This window comes from Ooceraea biroi, chromosome 6, assembly GCF_003672135.1.
Source record: "Ooceraea biroi isolate clonal line C1 chromosome 6, Obir_v5.4, whole genome shotgun sequence".
Classification (NCBI taxonomy): Eukaryota; Metazoa; Arthropoda; class Insecta; order Hymenoptera; family Formicidae; genus Ooceraea; species Ooceraea biroi.
Window position 1 is genome coordinate 4701524 of NC_039511.1, and position 20721 is coordinate 4722244.

General features: G+C 48.4%; 1 protein-coding gene across 9 annotated transcripts in view; it reads right to left on the reverse strand.

Annotated features, from left to right (window-relative positions):
* Positions 1-20721, reverse strand: part of LOC105281864 (homeobox protein extradenticle) — a 46752-nt gene that overhangs the window by 22012 nt on the left and 4019 nt on the right. The window lies entirely within an intron of this gene.

Consider the following 20721-nt stretch of genomic DNA (forward strand, 5'->3'; position numbering starts at 1 on the left):
TACTCCAGTCGCAACTTGAATTCGCTCGAAACTTTTCTCTTCCGCCACTTCGCGCTCGCGAAAAAAGTCCCCGGGGATGCGGAGGAAAAGGGGAAACGAACGGGACTTCTCAAGGATCCGCGGAGGCGTGAAACGAATGCGCGGGGCTAATGCATTTATACGAAGTGCAACAATTACGCCAGTAGGAACGGGGTCTAGAATCCCAGGTCTTGGACTAGACTCTAGGGGGTTGCCCTGGAGCAGCAGACGGCCGCTCTGAGTAATGGGGTAACGTTTCTCGAAGGAATTTATGAAAAATAATTTCCATTGCCAAAAGAAAAAAAACAGCGAGTCTCAGTTATCGATTCTGGTGGATTAAATTAGATTTTGTCGCTTCGGGATTGAACAAATGCTGATTCGTTACTTCATCGGCGGCGTTTTGAACGGAAATGACGTTGAAAATTGAATTACGGCGAAGGAATGCACGAGGTCGGGGGTCGAACGAGCCCCGGGAATAAAATCAAATAAGTTTCGAAATCGTAGCACGTCTCGCGGCACTTCCACGGACGACTTAAGAGGAGGTTAACGACAGTCAACGCGGCCATTAAAACTTCCGTGCAGTGCCCGAGAACTTTTCACGGCACACTGTGGGTAATTAAAAATGAAAAACCTTCCGGACGGCGACGCTCGCCGAAGACGGCGGAATAAAACGTTGGTTTACGGCGATGCGGAAGAACTTGCGCTATTGAAAGTTAAAAGGCTGAGCAATTTCGACCAGCGCGCTCCTTCTAAAATGGCGACGGAAATAAATGTTTATCTTCTCTCTTATCCATGAAGAATCTACGTTATTTCGAAGAAAATCGTCAAGTAAATTCACATGGAAAACGAAAACTAATATGTGTAGCGTCTGAATATGTCTGTATCTTAATTATTGTCTGTGTTGCAAAAATTATTCTCGAAAACTGAATCATTCTTTCGAGGCAATATATGTTTATACATATTTAATATAAATTTATAAAATATTTGTATAATACATATGTGCACATACGATAACTTTCAACATAAATCCTGCGACAGCGCTCGTCGCAACATGGAATGTTCACCGGTTCTTGTACATCTAGCAGCAAAACATAAAGAGAAAAACGTGTGAATTAAACGTTCCTTCGAAATTATTTTGGTGCTTGTAGGAAGACGGGTGGAAGGCAGCGGGTTCATGCGGGGGTGGCTGGCTTACGAGCAATAATCTGGCTATTAGGGGGTGTACGGGGCGGCCCTGCGTGCTGCCACGCTGAAGAGGGGCCGGGGGTGACAGCAGCCTCCTGCGGGGGTCCTTACAAGCGCGTAAACTCAGTTTTACTAGCAGTTAACATTTTACGACTCAGACGGTCTGCCTGAGCCGTTCGTTCTCGCTCTCGTTGCCTTTCCACTTCCGCCTTCATCTGATGCATTTTCTCGTTTTCTATCTCTCTTCCTCTCTCTCTCTCTCTCTCTCTCTCTCTCATACCACGATTGACACGTACGCGGCGCGCAACTCTGTGTATGGAACACCCAATGTGTGCATATGTGTCCGCGCGCGCGCGCGCACACACACACACACACACACACAATTCAAGCCGCTGAAGCACCGACGTAACGCCCGTCGTTTTCGGGAGTAGTTTGCGAGTGAACCACATTAATACGGCACCCTGTTGAAGAGCGAACTAATTGCTTGACTAATTCGTGCCCAGCCGAAACGACCGAGCCTAAGCAAACCGTAATTCGCTGCGTTAAGTTGCTAACACCGACATCTCTGATCGGCAAACCGCGGAGATTCCGCATCAAGCATCGCGCTTACCGCGAGCGGATGACTGTTTTCTAGTTGGATCGGGCGAACGCAATGGACATCTCGCATCTATTCACTTCTCTAAGAGAAGCAAGAAACGTCGTCTCTCGATTGCCCTTTTAACATCCGGCGGATCGACCTCGCGTTTTCTCCCTCATGTTTCCTCTACCCCTATCCATCCCCCTACCCCTCCAGCTATTCCGGCGATATCCATACTACCTCCGCGCTGTTTTCCACCGCGAAAAGCGGGTAGCAGCCGACAACCCTTTGTTACCGTGCCTTATCTTAATTGCTTTCACGGGTTCCCGTTTAGATCAATACACACCGCCCGGCTGCCTGCCACCGCTCTTCTCTGTTGCTTCGCTCTCCGCTCCACGAATCTAAATTATCCCGGGGGTTGTTTCGACGCGGATCCCGGCTGCTCGTGTGCTCTCTTTCCTTGTCTCTCTCCCTCTTACGTATCATCTTTACCTTCTCTCTCTTTCTCTTGCATATTTTAAGGGCGCCGGTTGAAACTTCGTCGTAAGACTCGTCAGGATGGTCTGAGTTATCACACAGCCGGCGTCGTTCGCGAGATTAGGGGCAGCTTTTCTCCACGACGTTGTCGCCATTTTAACGCGGATGTGGAAATGAGGTGTGGAAAAATGTTGGGACATTGGGGATGTTACTTAAATGTATATTGTCGCGCACAAAGAAACAAGAAAAGTGATATAGTGGAGGCACGCTTTTGGTTATTAAAAGCAACACAATTTTTTCATCGAATAAATGTTTAAAAAAGTTAAATTAAAAAATTCATATAATGACATCATCCAAGTTGCAACAACTTGTTCATTTGATGAAATCAATTGATTGATCGTATTTATCGATATTTCGTTTCGTCACGATTTTGCGATTGTACATTTAATTTAATTGAAGCGTCTGTATTTCTCATACAAAATATCAACTCTCACAGTCTATCCCATTTTCTCGTTGGTTTTCGTTGCCTTCTCGGCCCTTTCTCACGCCTTCGTTCCCTATAATCCGAGCGGGGCAGGACGCGGAGAGGCTTACAGAAGGAGAGAGGAAAAAGGGAAGGTGGCCGAGATGGCTGCTCTTTTAATTCGAGGGTGAATCCCGGACGGTAGGGGTTCGCTTTCCGAGAGGGAACCAAAGAGGAGGGAAGAGAAAGACACCGGTGTTTGTGCTCCCTCCTGGGATCCGATATCGACGCCCCGCCGTAAGAATATACCGGAGCTTTCCTGATTTACGAAGGAAATCGAGACGCCAGTCTCGTGTTTCGAGACTCGTTCTCCCTTGTTCGACGCGACATGACGCGATGTTAGCTCGCGTGCCGACTCCAATTGCCGAGATAAAAAGAGAAGCGTACGCGATAAACGTGCGTCTAAAAGCGCGAAAGAAACCTTTAGCAAAATCGACTATATGGATATATCACGATATATCTCGTTTCCTCCCGATTCGATTTAACTGAAACAGTAAGTATAAATGTAGAGCAACTATGCTCAGCTGGTTGTATTGTTTTTTCATCCAGGCATTCATAATGGATTCTGCGATGCAGAATAGATTGACAAGAATGCTTTATCCAGTATATTAGTTACATCAACTACAAAATACATTATAACATAAACAGACAATTGAGTAAAAAAAGTGTAAATTATGTCACTTTATTCGTACACTGAGAAAAATTTCCATCGAATAGACCGATTAAATAGTGTTTCTGATTGTTACTTCTGTTTTCCGATTAAATGATGGATATGTCTGATTACCTTCATCAGAAATGTCCGATCATTTTCTTTGTCTTTTATACAATTTAATCGGATATATCCGTTTGTTACTATGTAATTGGATTATCCGATTAGATAGGCCATGATATTTTTCTCAGCGTAGCAAGTATAAAATTCTCGATTGAATATTCAATGACGTTATGCAGACACGATTACAACATGTCTTAAAACGTCCTGCTTGACGCCTCGCCGAATTACCCCCGACAGTTTGCGCCCGTCGTTTTGCGTCGTATACCGTTGATCGCGGATTTATCGTCGCGGAAGTTCCGGGTGCCAGCAACGAACGAGATTTCTGGTCGGGCGGATCTCGAAACTCTCTCTTGCCGCCGGTGGAAAACAATGTTTTGCGAAGTTTCGGGGTCGCTCGCGCACATCTCTCGCTTTACGCTGCTTGCGCGCAGGGGTGGAAACCTCTTTTCGGCGATTTCTTTCGCACTCCGGCAATTCCGTGCTTCCGCCGCCGAAAGAAGGATCCCGCGCGAACTGTGGTATCTCGCTCGCAGTGCTTCGCGATGTTTTTCCAGCATCGACGTCGCCACACCCCCTTTCTGCCCTCCACTCCGCTGATCCCTTTTCCTATTTTGCCATCCTCCTACGACTCGAATTCGCTCGACCATATCTTCGCCATGTTCCACCCGTCCAACTTCGACCACCACCTTCCCCTTTTTGCCTTTTTATTATTTTCCTTCTTTTTCCAGCCACTTCCGCCGGAACACTGGTCCCCTTTCCGCTTTCGCCATGCCGTCCTCCCGCCTCCTGTAACCTTCTAGCTACGTAAATCAAAACTCGATGCGAAAACGCGGCCAAATGTACACAACGCGCGGCGCCCGACGTACCGGGTGTCCGGAACGATCGCCGACGACCATCGATTTTCGCCGCCTGGACGGGATAAGTGCGAAGATATGCTACCCGAGAGTGTTCAGTGTTTCTTTCCTTGCCTATCGTGAAGACAGTATGAATGTCAAATATTCTGGAGAATAATTTTGAGTTTAGTACACAATCGTCAAAGTTTTAATCTAATAATTTATATGCCGAACATTTAATGATAAATGCTACACGAGAATGACTTTGAGATGCTAACACACATTCAATCTGATCTTTTCAGCTTATGTACTCTAAAGAAATAAAGACTTGTGATGTAACAAAGGGGTGCAAAGATTACGAAGCTTTTTTCCTCCCCACTCGTGATGAAAAGCGATCGGAGGCAGTGACGGCAGCGGGGTGGCTCGTTCTGTCAGTGGCCGTGGGGGTCGAATAAAATTTTACGGCCGCGAAATCGCCCAATAATTGTTACGGCTCGCTTTGATCGCGTAAAACACCTCGTAAACGTCGAAAGGGACGAGCCCCCGGTCGACAGGAATTACTCTTAACCCCCTTACGGTGGTATTATGCCGCATTACTGGCTACGCCACGTTTGCCGCGCCCGCCGCACCCCCGCGCGCGATATGCGTACCCCTGCGAAAACCTTATCTTATCCGTCGGCCCGAAAAGAACGTCACGTTAACAAATCCACAGCCAATAAAGTCGCCGAGAGGAGCCGCACGAGCCCTTGCCATCACCGTGATCGCGTGGAATCGCAAAATTACTGTCCGACTGAATCAAGTCCAAATTTATCGATATAAATTGAACAATGCGCATGCGGCAGAATATTTGAATTGCAAATATAATTCAATATGGGTGTCACATGTTCGTTTTAATTACTAGAAACGGAGACGGCAAGTGTGACTTGAGCTGGCGTTTGAGGTATCGGGGGTAACAGCGGGAATATTACGCCGCTAGTAACCTCGGTTACGCGGCAAGTATCGCTAAGCCATTGTTCATTTCCATTATACTAGCCGAAGAGCAACAAGTTTAATAGTCCTCGCATGCGGTTTTATCGTGCAATGAATTTCTAAGCGATTGCACCGCGACACCGCGTTCGCGCGGTATATTGATCTTGGGCCATTGCGATCTCGATTATCGCGTTTTGCATACAATAACATGCGAAATGTGTAAACTGGAACGTCTGTCGTAATTTCGCGTCGCGCCTTGAAGGCGTAATGTGATATCATAGCGCTTATCTTAATTTATCAGATGTAACGTCATGGCAGATTTCGTCATGATATTAGATATTGATACACTCTGTGCAAGTTCAAAGTTACAACTGTGTATAACATAACCGAATCACGCGTATAATTTGTAAGTTTCGGATATAAAATCCAATCTAAAGCGGACAAAAATTACAAATATTTAATTATGTGATTCGAAACTCTTTTCGTCGTAAAAGCGCGCAGAAGGAAATTACCAAATGCGATGCTGAAGAGCGACCACCTCGAGAACACTCATCACTGTGATAGAAACCGTGTCACTTACGAGACACCGGGTATGCGCGATGTCCGTCTTACAGAATACGCGAAGTGTAATCGCGCGTCGTGCGAGACGGCGCAACACCGAGAGGTCGGGCGAGAGATCTTTTAATGAAACGCGGATGTTAGAATGGCAGGAACGCTGCAAAATGGTCTAGGCGTGCTATGTACCCCACGTGTACGAAACGCACACACGCGCGCCACGTCTCGCTAGTTTATACAGGGAAGAGACGTGAGCGCGGAGCCGGCGCGGAGAAGAGACAGACGCGCGGGGATACAACTATGGAAGGCATCCGGCTAGGATACATATATATTTACACGTACCCGTATATATAAGTATATACATATATATAATACATACTTTTATATATATATATATACATAAGTATGTACGCGCGGAGGCGCAGAGAGAGGGTAAGCGGGCGCGGCGTCTCGAGGCAAATTAAGCCCCTCGACTGTGCTTCGGCTCCGTTATTGAAGTGGCATTCCCGCTCAGGAACCCTCGAGACTTGTCCCGGCTCGCTCGTACGTACATGCCTCGACGCGGCACAACGATAAGCGGACTTTTTAATAGCTTAATAACCACAAGGAGCACTCGCGCTCGCTTTAAACCGCGCGAGCACCCGCGCTGCGAGGCCCGCGCGCTCGCGCTGACGATTAAATCGGTCGGCGCGTCCGCCAGGATTAATTAATGAAACGATCGCGAAACGCCGTGCCGATCGGCGCCAGCGATTACTTCGTCCGCGCATGTAAACCTCATGAATTTCGCAGGCTATTTCAATCTACTATTTACACGGACGGGGCTATAGAACGGCGCTCTTACGGGAATAGTTTTCATTATTCACTTATGCGTTCGCGAAGTTACGAAACCCCCGTGTAAGTATTGTTTTTGCAAACGAGCGACTCTAGACTTCCGTGCGATGCACATGCAGCTGCCAGAGTTCACAGACAGCTACGGGACGAAAGCTGGTATTCATAGCCGTGTCCACTTTTCCCTCATTCCTTGTCTTTTTTTTCTTATTCAAGGCGACTCTAATGCGTACGTATCAGCAAAACTAGTTAGACCCGTAGTCTACATTGTTGCGAGACAATGCGAGGTACGAAAGAGAGAGCGGATAAAAAGTTGGAAGACGGTGCTCCACGACAAAGGAGCGCAACGCAAAGGAGGAACGGCGGAGTGGGTGGGTGAAGGGGGGTATTAATAAAGGGTTGCATGTCGACGACGGGGAGGAAGTGGCGGGCGCGAGGGTGAAGAAAGAAATTCTTATTGCCTGGCAAGTCCGGCTTTTCCGCAATATACAGCGCAGGTGTACCGAATGTGTACCCCCCTCCGCTTCCACGGCTTCGTCCGGGGAGGGTGGAAACACCCCTCGCACGCATGGTCAGTGCCGTATCCTGTATCCCGAAGACCATCCCTCCTCCCATCCATCCAGACTGCCTCGGCCTCGTTCGGCAAAATGAACCGGATAGCGTCGATCTTTACGAGCGCGTCGAAAAGAGGAGAAAAACATTTTTGCGCCCTCTGATCTTCACAGTTCACAAACTATCGGTGTCTTACGCTCGCTTTTCGTATATCCCACACACATATATTATATATATATATATATGTTTTGTTTATATTATTATTTTTCATCCTCTACAATTATTATACATCTTTATATTCTATTGATATCACACGTATCACGTATATGTATTCCACCTTGGCGCACTTGGAGATGTTTGCGCTTTCTACATCTCGATGCTTCAGTTTTCAAGATAACATGCGCAAGCTAATAATATCTGCTGTGAAAAGCAAATAGAGCCGCTTGTGCCTATTCATACTCTTGGCGGTAAAGAAAGAACGACCTCCACGAATACCGATGATTGAGTTTTACCGATGTAAGAATTCGCGGTGAGGGTATAGGAGAGTATAGTGCGGAATGTATGAAGGGTACATTTCTCGTTCGCGGTCACTGTAAAATTCAACGGGCTACGGGCTAATCGATTAAATAAACACGACAAGAAAAGCGCCCACGCGCGTCGCTCTCACGCTCTCGGCAGTCTATAAGCCCCGTCGGCGAAACAGGTCCATAACGCCTAATGACTCTATTCTTGTTTATGCCTGACGGAGAAGCTACCCTCGCAACGACAAACTAGAAACGGACGAGGTGCGGACTCGATTCGTTTCTATTTCACGCGCGATAAGCCGCCGCCATCACCATGGCCGGGGCACATCGCACTTTATTACGCGAGCGAACTTGTAATAAAGACGATATCGAAAATAACGCCGGGGATCCGGCGAAATTCCGAAAGGATTTCCGCCATCGTCGAGGACGGACGATTTATCTAGCAGCTAACCGTATCCATCCCACGCGCGATAAGCAGATAGGCACGTGGAATCGAAATAGCGCATCGATAACGGTCTTCTAAGGCGAAGTCGAACCGAGTCGCCCTCAAACACGAATTTTAATCCCTTCGTCGAACAACGCTACGTGTGTGCATGCGCGCTAGTGTTCCGCCGAAGATCTATACTTGCATTTCGAAATTTTTCCAAAATACATTAAATTTCACGGAATCCACATCGCCGTATTCTGTTCAGAATACTCTCGCGAGTGACTGGATCTTTTTTTTTAACCGTTCATGAGCGTGTGTCGAAAAATTCTGCTGAGCGGAGTATTTCCTCCCCCGAGTCTTCGGCCGGCCCGAAAGCCCGTTTCCACCGTATCGTCCCTTTCCTCGGGGGTGGGCGAACACGTCGGCCACGGTGTAGAGGGGTAGTCGGTAGATAGAAGCGAGAGGAGACGGCAGAGAGAAAGAGGGAAAGAGAAAGGGAAGAGGCAGCATGGAAGGGGTGCACCGACGTTCCTGGGGGTGGAGGCGCAGGAGGCAACGTGGTGTATTGATCGAGTGGCTCTCGCGCCGAGACCAACACCACTTTCGGGCCACCCGGTATACGTGTGGGCTGCGTGCGATCCGTGCACACATAGACACACGTGTATGTGCACGAGTCGATGCCTATGTAGCCATGGACCGACGTGCGTTGTATATACAGAGTGCTTCACGTAAAATAATCCAATTGCGCGCGCACGCGCGCGTGTTTCTCGAAAGGTATTAACGACGAAAGAAATACACGGGAAGGAGAGCCAATAATCCAGATAAAATCTGGGATAAAAAAAGCTCGCGTACAGTCGGGAAATTTACGATTCGGTTCGATTACAGAATCCGTTCGCGGGATTAAACGTTCCTCCTAGTTAAAATATTTGCGCGTTCCGCAGATTCCTGGCACGAGCACGACGTGAGACCCCGTCAAGACCTCCCGTGAAATTTTGCCGCGGGCACTCATGAGAAATCCATATATAATATAATTGAAAGGACGCCGCATCCGTTGGTGGTGCAACATCCTGTAGACGCGGTGGACCGAACGGTATATGCGCACCGCGCGGAGAACGAGAGGCAATGGTCAGAAAATAACTCAGTCGGCGCGTTTCCGCGTACACACACACGCACGCACGCACGCGCGCAAACCGCGGCTGGATGTGGATGTGGACGCTGAAAACACCATGATCTATGGCATGTGCATCCCCGCGCGAATAACGCCGGGACACTTGGCCTGGAAAATCTCCGGAGTGCATTCGCACGAATGCACCGACGGCAGCCGCGTACTATATCCGCGCTCGCAAACGCATAAATGTCAATGGACGCCGCGAGGGAGGGGGAAATTACTGCTCTTTCTTCGACGCCGTTGTCGTCATCGTCGCCGTCGCCGGGTAACTTTCGCCGTGACGTACACTAGTCGTCGCGGTCTAGGAAACGTCGGCGCCAGCGGAGGGGAATATCGGCTGTTTAATTTCGAACGGGCTCCTCCAGTTCTCCGGGGACCCGTAAGAGATTCTCCCTCGCGCGGATACAGCAAGCTAGCTCGGTCACACAAGGGAGGATTAACGATACTGCGATATCTGCGCTTTAATACACTTTTCATGTCAATTAGTACATTTTTTCGGCTCGTGAAATTAACAGCTATGGGTATACGAACCGTGAAAATGTTGACGCTCTATCATATTTAAGTGTTCCCGCCCGTAATACTCCTGGCCACAATGGCCACGTCGAAATCGGTCACGTTTATGGTTGGGTAAACGCATAAAATCGAAGAACCCTTACGTGCTGGCCGATCGCCTAGCGACTAGTGAAATTATTCGAGGCGCACTTTATACCTGGCGCCAAAACATCCGCGATAAAACCTAACGACGATAGCGCTTTCCCAACGAGCACTCACGATCGTAGAACCAATCCCATCAGAGATCGAAAGTCGCCGACGAGGAAAAGGTCAAGGTTCAATTTCCGACTAGGATCCGTCGGGCAATTTAAAATTTAGAATTCCATCAGAACCCGAAGGCCGAAGGCGAGTTCTTTCCATTCGTAGCCATTGGTAGCCGGAATCCTTTCGTGCTGAACAGAATCAGGACGAGATCAATGAAAAGGATGTCTCGCTGCAGAATAAATTCTACCTATATGGCATTTTATCACATACGTAATTATATTAATTTCGAAAATTAGATAATTAATTCTGAGAATTGTAAAAGAGTCTATGTCATTGTCACGGTCCCGCAATTCGAATTAACGTTTCTCTGCGAAGAAAAATAATTTCGTCGACGAAATATTGAAAAAATTAAAATAATGATGTTACACCGGAATTTCCGTGTATTTCGCATTTACGCTATGCTGCAGCTCTTGAGAAATTTTTCACGTAAGAACTTCACGAGTGTCCTCTTTTAAGGATGGACGGGATCTGGAGTCGTTTCGCGTTTCGTTTTCATGCCGGTGACTCCCACGAGCGCCGTAAACGCACACTTCTTACCGGTGCATCATCACTAGAAAAACCACCCTCGCCTTTCTCACCATCCCTTACGAGATATTCCCCCAAAATCCTAAAATGTATCAAAGATGTATACGAAAAACGCTTCTCTAGAAAAACGCTGTCTGTGATGTTTTTTAAACAAGTAAAACAACGAATCTTGTTTCATTTTATAGACCTGGTGCAGATCTAGCGAATAAATCTTTTAGCTCTCCTTATCACGTATCTTTTGCGGAACAGCAGATTGAAAAAAAAACCATTCCCTCATAGAGGCTTTAATGGAGCCATAGACATCAGGCATGGCCCATAGAAAGGCCAAAGAGGGCAATCCGTCCCTGAGAAAGGGTGGACGGTCGCCACTGTCGGCTTTATCCCCACCGTACTCTCGTCGAGCGGGAGGGCAAGGCGCTCGATATCAAATCGTGGAAAAACCGTCGGTGAAAATATCGAGGATGGAGCTGAAGACGCATTATTATAACTCGGCAACCTACGGTTCGTCTTTCTCCGCCTTAATCTGGGTAGACTTTTATCCTTTGCTTTTTCCAGGCTTGGACACACTTTTTCTCAAAAGTTACGTTAGAACCTGCACCGTAGCGAATGATGCGTTTTAATTAAATCGTTTCAAAAATCGAACGTCGCTAATAAGAAAAGGTGCCTCGAGATGAGACGTAGCACAGACTACGTTGCTAACATCATCAATAAAATTATGATACGACTGAACTGTTCCGGGAAACCCCAGGAAGCAATTCTTGCGCGGTGCACCCTGCAATTTACGAGCCCCTGTTTGCCAGCGCGTCGTGTGACACGGTGTCATTATTAAAGCACCTCGTTAACGCAACAAGGGCCGCCAGCGAAGTCGCGCACATCTGCATCCCGGGTATCGATACACGCACACCTGCATACTCCTACAGCGGGGCCGGTAACGCCGCTATACATATAGCAGAGAGACAAGACAACCACCCCGTGCTTTGCGGCTGCCAAGACATTTTTCTCGCAGCACCGCTGTGCATGCATAATGCATGCACATGCGGGGGAAGGGGAGGAGGGCGGTCGCTGGCTCCGCCGCAGACTCCTTACGCGACGAGAATTCGAAATCCTTCGCCGTGACAATTTTTCTCACCGCCCTCCCCCTGGTACCCCGTACCGCCTGAGGGTGATGGTCGCCCGGGCCGTTCCGGTAACCTTTTCGCGTAAAAATGTCGGAATCAACAAGATGATACGGTGGTTACGCCGCCGCTACGTGCACACCGGATAAAGTATCCGAGATTTTTCGACGGTTCCCCATGCCGCTCATCCAAGTCTGACGGCGCTCGTGAAAAATGCACGGGGTGAGTAATCATGAATGATAAATGCCCCGATACGAGATCGGTCACGTTTAGTATTGACGTATTAAACGTGACTGGCCGGAAATGAACGCGCGGAGCGTTCCAAAACTTTCACAACGAGGCATCTGTGCACCGAGTGTCTCAGGTTTTTGTTTTACTTGCACGTTTCACCCTCGATGAAAAATTAAGACTTTTGGCGCGTGACAAAGAAAAACGCGCATTGGTACCCTCGGGGTGCGAGGGTAAATTTGAAACGTTACTTGCAATCGTCCTTTCGGAAGCGGAGAAACATAAAAGATCGCCAGTGCTGCAACGAGGCGTCGCGGCGCCTCGTGCACTCTCGAATCAACCGTCATATTCGAGAGCGGCTCGGCTGGCGCTCCCGCGGCAGACACACGGGACCTGTTGCTGTCGAGTTTACGGTGTTTTTACGAGCGACGTTACAGCCACCCCTGAGTACGGGGGTTGAACACACCCTAGCCGTAGAAACGATATCCCTCTCTTCATTGCCGGCACCTATGCGAACGTCGTCGTGGAAAAGAGAGAGGGAGAGAGAGAAAGAGGCATCAGTGCGAAGGAGAGAATGGCCGTTCATCCGTCTCTTACACTCGAACGACGTGTCGAATAATGACTTTAATCATCGCTGGGCGAGTAAACTCGCACGATTTTTGGCAGCCACGCGAGCATTGCTGTGTAGATGAAACAGCTTAAGAAACGCGATTACGCAATCACTATATAAAGCGCTCGAATGCGCGATTCAAATAAGCAATGTAGCAAAAACATTTTTATCAAGAATTCGCCATCAGGAGAGAAAAAAAGGAAAGAAATTGTTGGATCTTGGTTTGGGAAGTTTCGTGCTACTATTTCCGGCTCGCTCCCGAGATACCGTCGACTCGACATAGCAACCATGGAGCCAGCGATTATAATCAAGCGAGGAAGAGCGGACGCCGGGACGTCTTCCCGGCGCATCGCGGGGCGGAATCCCGCGGGGGAATCGAACGGCAAGGAGAGGGGGGAGGGAAAGAGAGAGGAGAGGCAACAAAGTTCGCGAGATTCCCGGGCGATAGTCGAACACGCGCGGATGCGACCGTGGAAGAGCGGTATAAAAGAGCCGTGGCGGTTCCGCGCTGACTTCCGGCGAGACGGCGCGGCGCGTACACGGGCGGAGGACGGGTCGCCGAACGGTAAAACAAGCGGTAAGTTTTGCGAGAGTTGCGAAAGTTCCTCTCCCGGCCGTCGTGGCCGGGACGAAAGTTTCCAACTACACGGAGTTTTGTCTCGCGCAATTAGAAGTTCCCTGTATTATTCATAGCTGACGTCGCTCTACCTCGTTCCCTCGTGCTCCATACCCCTGTGCTCGTCTCTTCATCGCCTTTCCGTTCTCTTTTTCCCTTCTCTCACCCTCTCTCTCTCTCTCTCTCCCGTCCATCCACGTCGGTATACCGCGCCGCTTCTTCGTAACACGCAAAACTCAAAGACCACCGCGGCGAGAGGCGCAAGTCGCGTACGGTTCATGAATTTTAATGAAATCTCGAGCCCGAGATGGAAGCTCCCTCGCGTTTCCCTCCGTCCCGCGCGCACCATCGCGCTCTTCTCCCTCTCGCTCTTTTATCCACCGGCACCTTTCGCCGTACGCGCTCGCCGTTGCATGTCGCGCCGCGAGCATCTCCTCTCCCATCGCCAGCCGTCTATGCACCGTCCCGTAAATGGCGTGCTCGTTGTATCGCCGCAAAAACAAAGGGCGGGCTGCCGAGAGGGTAACCGACGGCGTACCGCGATACCGTCCGGATTCTGCGCGATGCCTGAATTTAGATCGGAATTCCGGCGGCTGACGACACGTTACACTTGTCACCACGTCGGAAATTAAGATTCTCGCGTAAAAGCTCACCACAAGCATTCTGAATTCGTATCGCGGAGCTGACGCGGAGGTAACGTGTAACGGCGCGAGTAGTTCCTCGGCGAGGCAGGAACAATGCCTAGTGCGCCGCGGGCCTCTAATTCGATTCGCGATAAAATTATGCCCGGCATATTCCTTCGATGACGTACGACGGGGCAGGGGAGCTCGCATTGAGGATGAGCTGTCACTCTCCTGTCATCTGGTACTCCGACAGAATTGGAATGGAGTTAGATCAACGATAACGCTCGCATTTACGCACGACAGAGTAAGTGGCGTTCACATGCACATGCACACACATATATATACATATCTATATCCATATATACATATGCACGTGGAATAGGCGCGCGCTCGCGCGCACATAATCGCAGGCTTCTTTCCAACGCGAACTGACAGTGGCGATTGTGAGGTCGTCGCGTGTCTCAAGTCGCCTGCATGTATGAAAACGAGGCAGAATAATAGTTATTTCGCGGCGAGGAGCAGCACGAGGTTATTGTTATCCCTCCTCTCGAGGGTGGCACGTCATTCACCTGTCACTTCGGGTCTCTACTCTCGCGTCTAAGAAGAATGTAAGAGGGAAAAGCCAGAGAACGCGCTTAGGCGACGGTGAAACTTCGATACAGTTGTAAGCTATGTCTCGTCGCGAGTTACACTAAACATTGATGGTTATTTCACTTGACATGGTGAGTCATTGAACAGTTTAATTATGAATTAAGTCAATTAAGTATAAAAACCAGCAAATATAACAGAAATTATATCAAGTTCCTGTCTTTGCATCGCGCAAAAAACAACTCGAATCACCTATTAATAGCCGAACTATCGATAGGGTCCACTTCAAGCAAGCGAGAAGTGAGTTAATCATATCTCTTGCGGGTTTATATTTGACGGGGGCAACGAGATGAGCGCAACGAAAAATAAATCTCCTTTGGGGGGAGGACGATGATGACGGGCGCGGGGCGGGAGGGATGATTGGAAGCCGGCTAGCAGAACACTTGGGTCGTAGGGAAGTTGAAGATCGGTTGGCGGGAGGCAGGGGCGAGTTTAGGTCCCAGCGGGAACGAAAAAGGGCCTAACGATCCCGGGCTACGAGCTTCTCCGCGCCCCATGCAATCTCCATAGAATTACCATACGATTAAGAGAACGCCGGCCCACGGCGCGCGTATAGGAGCGCCGAGAGTAGCCCTCGAGAGTCTTCCAATTAGCCTCTCGAAAGATCACTCTTCTCTCTCGTCCACACCGAAACGGTGAATGCACCGGCCGAGATCATCTAAGATCCCCGGAGTAGTCGAGCCGGCGCCCCGATAAATTGAATCCAGAAAAAAACGCGAGATGTATCTATCCCACGGTTTTTCACGCAAGAGCAAAAATTACTTAATCTATCTGTAACGCGCGCGTAAGATACGTTGCACGATACGACACGAAAACATTTCGTAACTTTGCTAAAAACTATAATATTGTTGCAAACACGATTAATCGAAAGGAATGTAAATACGTGTATTGCAAATGCGGGGTTACAGTTAAGCGGTAAACATGTCCCGAATTTCAAAAGCGATCATTTTGCGTTATCGCGTGTCATTTTTCCAACTGCGCTCGCACAACAATTTGCATGGAATGGTAGTAGCCCGTTCGTAATTCGAGCTTCGTGATCTCTCGGATGCGTACTCTAAAATATCGTGTACGCGCGCGCGTGTGGCACGCACGTACCCGCGGGCTGAATTTTTATTGTATCGCGACAACACGAGCCGCATTCTCTCTTTCTCTCCCTTTTTCCCTCTTGCTCTGGTTTACGAGCTTATTTTACTGGATTTTTATGATATAACGTACCCGCACCTAGCTCGAGCTCGAAGTTTATAGGTTTGCGAGATTTTATCGTGACGTAACGTATGGTTTGTTAAATCGACCTCCTGCACCCACCCACACATACACAGAGACACACAAAGCACGCGCGCAGCATGTCACAGCGCGACGAATTCCACAAAGCGGTCCTCCTCTCTCCTCGTCTTTGTTGGTCGTCGTTTATCCGTCGATTTTGGCGACCCAAGTATATTTGCTTATTTGTCGAAATTGTGAGAGGCAAAGTGTGCCAACTCTTTTCACGTCAAAAACATTTCTCGCACTCGAAGAGACTGCTTTAACAAAGCTCGCTATCGACCTCAAATCGAAGCACCAAATAATAAGAACGTGTTCCCGCCACGAGAGCAATGACCATAACGACGGCTTCCGGTCAGCAACTCCGTGCAATTAAAGAGACTTAAATGCAATTCTGTTAACGGTATCGCGGTGCAACTGTCGTGTACGACTTGACAGCACAATAGCTCCTCATTCCTGCTCTCTTTCTCTCTCTCCCTCTCCTGTCTCGAGTTCTTCCTTTTGTTCCCTTGTATCAGTATCGCAGTACGCAGGAAGCTCCTGCATTTGAAAATGCACGTCCACGTCCGTGGACGACGCATCTATTTTCTAAATCGGACGAATAACGATCGCATGTAACGATTTGTTGGTCTAAGCAATTGACAGTCTGATTGGAAAAGACGAGAAAGAAAGAGAGAGCAGAACAGCAATCGGCGCGCGCAGATAAAATCCAACAATAGCTCACGAACAATGTGTACTTATGTTATCTATAAGCAGGTATTACGGTAATTTCGCTACTTGATAATACGAGACCGCCCGGTTCTTATCAGCTTTTATAGGCGCGCTGTATACATGGTAATTCGCGCGTATCGCGGGCCGTCTTTTGCCCGTCACGGAGCCGCGAGCGGTCTCGCGCGCCGTAATTAACGAATGCGTTACGCGTAATCGTCGAAGTTAATTAAGGCGACTCATGGGAAACAACGAGGCGTGCTTTCCGCGGAACGATGAACGCGGGAACGAGCGCGCTCATTAACGAAACGTCTCCGTGCCGCCGGCAAAAGGGAATTACGCATTCTCCGCGATTTATCGTGAACGTGCGAGTTTTTGCGATAAATCAGCACGCGCGATACAGCGCGGCATCTGGAATCGGACAAATCTCGTTAGTCCACTTCGTGAAGTTCGCGAAGAGATTCGAGAAGAGACGCGATGGAGGAAGAAGCAGAGAGCGAGAGAAAAGGCAACGGAAAGGAAAAAACGAGGGGGCCGGTTCACCTTGGATGCTGGAACCCCATCTGCATGTGAGGATCGCCGATGAAGAAGAGACGGAGATGGAGAGATAGACAGAGAGACAGAGAGATAAACGGAGAGGGGAAGGGGAGGAGTAAAAGAGAGAGGGAGCAGGGGCAGTAGGGAGCACGAAAGGCGCGGGAATAAGAAGAAAAGGAAAGCGAAGCTAGGGGAACGACATTCCAGCTGGAGAGCCAGAATGAGCGGCGTCAAACCTCTCGAAAACCGAAGCTACGTTTTGTACATTGTAACAATTTTATACATTGTAGGTCGTAACGAAGTATCATGCGCACAACTTAACTTTTCCAATTACTACTTATTGTTTCCAATGTGTCTTTTAATTCTATATCAAATGCACATCTGACATCTTAAATATACATATCCTTTTATTCTGACGATCCCATTTTCTTCGAAATTTTCATCGGAAATTGCAGATCGTGCATCTAACAAGGCACAAATGTACACCGAATACATTTTTAATCGTTCGCGACAGAGAAGCGGGATACACACGAGCAGATATTTTGCATCCGCTGTGTTGAGGAAAGCTCGATGTCGCGCTCATATAATAAATGGAAGCAGACGGAACTATTAATTACGGGAGATAAGGGCGAGGGTGAATCCAGCGTGAAGTGCGCTCCGTGAAATCAAGGTCGGCCGGTTGCAGCAAAATGCAATACGCTCTGAGCCTCGGTACGGGTACAACTCTGCGTTTCGCCTTTCGAATTAATATTATCACGCATAGTGCGCGGTGTAGAGGTCGTGCCTTTACATTAAAACCCGCAGGAAATAAATCGCTTGTTTATAAAATGATCAAAATGTACTTTAAATCGCTCGTTGATGCATGTAAAACGAGATTTCTCTTGCGAAAATGTGCTGCAACGAAAATATCGAGCGGCAGCACGTAGCAACAACGGAAAACATTGTTTTACATTGTAATAACAAATGTTTCATTGGCTAACGCGTGTGCGAGAGGAAATAGAATTATCGTTGGCGACCAAATCGAGTATGGATTTTTAATTGTTAAAGCACGGATTATCGCGGTTTCAAAACCAGCAGAAGCGAGGGTGAGTGAAAATGCCATTTCACAATGAAATAAATCGGCAGTCTGTAGAAAAACCCATACAAACAAAGCATCCTATATAACCGATCACGTACGCATCGACGAGACGCACGTGCGTTACGCGCGCAATGACGAACCGTAAGCAAAGTCGGCCAATCGGAGTGCGCGCCGCGCGAAATCAATATCGGCCGATCCGTGATTAATGGCAGCGACGCGGGGATTATTATTCGGCCGAATTATTCGTGTTTGCCCGCGGATTAATTTCGTTTTATCGGTGCGTGCAGTGGCGAGCGCGCGCACCGAAAGGTTTATCGTTCGATGATTCCGCGTCCGATAATTACCAAAATGGCTATTCACTCGCGCGCCCGCGCGCACTCAGCCCGAGGGTTTTGACCCGCGCGAGGCTCGACACTCTCCAGATTTTTAGCGCGCCAACATCGGAGGAGGATTATGCAGCGAAGGAGCTGTCCGCATGAAAGGACGAGAGAAGGGATTGGGACCACGGGTTGAAAGGCGAGTCGAGAAATCCTGCGGATTTCGGGCCGGCCCGATTCCCCTCTCCCTTCACCCCCGTTTCTTATTCCCGTCGTTCTTCGGTATTCGGGATCCACGCAGGTCCCACGGGAAATCGTCCTGAGCGGCGCGTTGTCCGAAACAGGTTTTCGAAGATCAGCGTGCCACGGCGGAAAAGCGCTTCTCCCAATTCGACCGTGACAAATCGTGATTCGGTGGTTTTACTTTGACTCCTCGTGTTCCGATCGATCCGATCGCGCGATACTCGAGGAAACTAGGACAGCCCCCATTAACTCGGATCACACGAGTCGCCTTAGTTGCATGCGTCGTAATTGCACGGTGCGTTCAACAGTGAATGCAACACACAATATCGACCATTTGATTCCCTGTACGGTTAACCATACGGTTTCACCACGTACAGCTCTGGATACGAAGTTATCAAAGTGACGAGCGCGTAAGTGAGCGAGTGAGCGGGCGAACGCGAGAGCCGATTATATTAAATGGCTGGTAAAAACGGTCTGCTTAACATAGCGTTTATCTGCTCTTCTCGGTTTAGTACTTTTTCACTACCTCGTCAGCCATCGCCCATAAACTCGACTATCTCTTTTACCTCTCGCAGCGCGAGAGAGTCCTCGGCGCATTTTTCCGTGGGCGCACGCGTGCACCGTGCACAGCCGACCCGGAACTCTCGTAAAAGATACAGGACCATTAAAACGATTCATCGTCTCGAGTGTTCATCATACTTTGATCGTCCTCTTTGTTTACGATAAACTCCGACTGGATTTTCCCTCTCGCTTTCTGCCCTCTCCTCAACTTTCTTTCAAATCAATCTCCGATACAATTCGTTTCGTTGTCGATTCGTTTTCCTTTAGCAATACATTAAATTCTAACGAGGTCTAATAAAGATGCATCGGCAAAAATATGATCACATCCGAAGAACAATCGATAGCGATCTCATTTATCTCCTAAGCCATCGAAAAGGACATCATCCCCTTTCGTTATGGGTGCACCCAATACCCTTCTCGATTATTATCGAAATAGTGTAACGTCGCACGAACGTAGAATGTCATTCTTGACGTCACAACTTGTGCCCTTGTCAACGACACCCCCGTGGCTACTTGCGTGTACAATCGCGCGAGTGTGTATACGTCTGTGCATGCACGCATACTCGTCGGCGAAGTGATGTGAAAGAGGGTAGCTTAGCATGAGGGGCGTGGTGTGGTTTTCCCACCCCCGCCGGGCAGCAAATACTTTTGACGTAGCCGGCAACTCCCCACCGAGCTTTCTTCTCGAAACCTCCCCCGCCCTCTCTTTTTCCTCCTGCCTCTGCCCTGATCGCATCCCCCGAAAATAATTGCACGTTTCGCGGTCTCTTGATCCGCGCGTAAAAGTAATCCAAACATCGCATAAAAATTATGTTTACGAGTTTCGAATGGGCGAAGGGGTCGTTCGACTGTGGGGTGGTCGAAGGGAGCGTAAACGCAGGCCGCGCTGTCGCAGATAGGGATCTCTTCCGATTTCTCGATTTCGGCCTATATCGCGCTCATAAACCGCCACAATAGCTCGCATATCAACTGCTGTTCGCGCACAATGATAATGATCCAAAGCGGCGCAGAGTATCAACATAAGGACTTCATATTACAAAACGATTAAGAAGATCGATACGCGATACAACAAACTTGAAATTCAGAAACTACTCGATTTCGTTTAAATAATCTAGATATGGTGCAAGATGGTGTTTTATTTTGGTCGAAAAATAAATTATTGTTAATCCGGAATTGATGATTACGAAGTATAGCTTGTTGCTCGTTATAGCATTCTTCCTTTGTAGATTGTTTTTGCAAAGCGACCAAACGTAAAAATTCTTTTCGCATGTACACAATACATGTCCGAAATTGTATTGAAATCGCGATGCTGCCGATCGATCCCGAACTAAAAACGCAATTTAAAAATCAATTCCGGACAACACTGGGCACCGAAAGTCATGGTTTTAAATAAGACCGATGATTTATGACACACAATAACTCGCGCGC